The 2,040-nt window shown below is 40.6% G+C and overlaps 1 non-coding gene across 1 annotated transcript; it reads left to right on the forward strand.

Moving 5' to 3' along the window:
* The first annotated feature begins 774 nt into the window (after positions 1-774).
* Positions 775-856, forward strand: trnas-gcu (transfer RNA serine (anticodon GCU)). Its single transcript has one exon. It is a non-coding gene; the product is annotated as a tRNA-Ser (tRNA).
* The last annotated feature ends 1,184 nt before the right edge of the window (positions 857-2,040 follow it).

The following is a 2,040-nucleotide window of genomic DNA, read 5'->3' on the forward strand; positions in this document are numbered from 1 at the left end:
AACCCATGAGCCTTTTATTTTGTTTTTCATCTGTAGAAATCTTAAAACCTTCATCTTGAACAAACTCAATAACAGATCTCCATTGTGTCTCTGGCATCAAATTCCAAAATGTAAACCCCCTCTGAATTCTTCCACCGCAGTCCACTGTTTGGGAAGTTTTCCTGCTCAGGGGAATGCACTTGCCAGTGTGTCAACTGCTGCTCCCAGCATTCGCTCTGGCACTGCACTCATTTTCCTTCTGACACTTGCTCACTGTGTTGCTGTGATCATACAGTGACTTGGTGTCACACAGCCAGGAAAATGATACAGATCAAGGTTTTTGCATTGTTGAATTCAATTGTCAGTTTAGCCTTATTTCGGATTTTGAAATTGTCTGTTGTGTACACAGATGCGTGTCAAAAATATCTGAGTGGAAGAAAGGTGTTCTGAATAATGACATTGAGCACTATGCACTCTCCTCCAGTCTGGAAAACAATTCCTCACAGACAACTTTACACCTCCTGCTGTCACGGGCTCTTCATTCCGTTGACTTCAAATCTTCACAGAATTCAACTGACCTTGTTACATCGTCATTTCTTCATTTTTGTTGAGATCACTGTGAGCAGAGTGTCACAGTGGGAGTGTGTTTGCCACACAACTCAGAGGTAAGACAATACTCTTGGAACCGTCCTGTACTATTTATCATTTCACCAATACCAGGGAGAAATATCTGCTGCTCAGCATAATTTACACAATTCACTTATTCATAATGTCAAATGTGCCCGTGATTTATGTGACGAGGTGGCCGAGAGGTTAAGGCGATGGACTGCTAATCTATTGTGTTCTGCACGCGTGGGTTCGAATCCCACTCTCGTCGTTGTTATCAATGATTTTCAATTTTGCTATTTTTGGGTGATCACAGCTGTCCAATGGTCTGTTTATATGCATCGACGCTATAATAAAATCTCAAAGAATAATTTGAGTCTGTTGCCTGAACTGCATTGAAATGTAGATTGAATTGGGACAATGAAAAGGAACGCGATTGTCTTTTCCAAGTCAAGTTGCTGTGAACTTTTATCGTATGAAAGAGATCCAGAAGAAACAAATAACGAGAAATGCGAAGTGCATGTTGATGCATGCGATTCTGAATGAGTGTTTTGTCAGATGAAATTTGCAGCAGTTGGGTAGAAGTGATTCATCTTGGTGAAAAGAGCACAGAGAGACAGCACGAAACAATGGAGATATTTCAAAAGTGGCAGGGGATGGGTGTAGGGGCACCCGAGAACTGGCTGTAAATGCACAGTAGAGAATTACCGATGTGGGTGCCGTGCATGGGCACGGACAGACTTACACATTGGTCTTATCCTTTCCCCCTTGCTCTCGCCATTGATGAATGCTGGACATAAGACACATATAAACACAGGATGTGGGAAGCAAGCTCCCTCTCGTTATGCACACACTTGATGCATCATATTGAACTATGAACAACTGGAGAAGTCAGCAAGTTAACTGCAGGGACTGAATCTAAACTGTGTATCAATAACCGCAGATTTATGCAGCATAAACAAGAAAACTGATTTGAAATGTCTTTATACGCATGCCATTAACAGACGGGTTCGTTCTAATACCCGTGTGGCTGAAAGACATCGACACCACATTTCAAGTTGGATGACAACATTACCAATTCTGTTCAGAAATTGAGATCTATTTGATAATTTGACACAGTGACCATGTTTAATTTAAATAATACAAACCAAATTCCCTCACGTGAAATAAAAGAGTGATTCCATTACAAACATTGTCCTTGCTAAGTAGCAGTTACTCAACATGAAAAATAGAATGTGATTTCTCGTGAGCATACGTCAATTAGCACGAGTATCTTACTTCTGATTGACTGCAATATGCACATGCAAAATAAGTTTTAAGAAAGAAGTCCTTTGGAAATAATGAGTCGGTGGTGATTAAAAGTAAGATTAGGTTCTCATGATGTGGATATTGCACCAATGGCTCCAGTGGTGGAAATGGTCAGTGGGCAGTATTTCTATGATGGTATAGAGGTAT

The sequence above is a fragment of the Chiloscyllium plagiosum genome, unplaced genomic scaffold (assembly GCF_037043375.1).
Source record: "Chiloscyllium plagiosum isolate Xiang-an unplaced genomic scaffold, Cpla_swu_hap1 HiC_scaffold_42, whole genome shotgun sequence".
NCBI lineage: Eukaryota > Metazoa > Chordata > Chondrichthyes > Orectolobiformes > Hemiscylliidae > Chiloscyllium > Chiloscyllium plagiosum.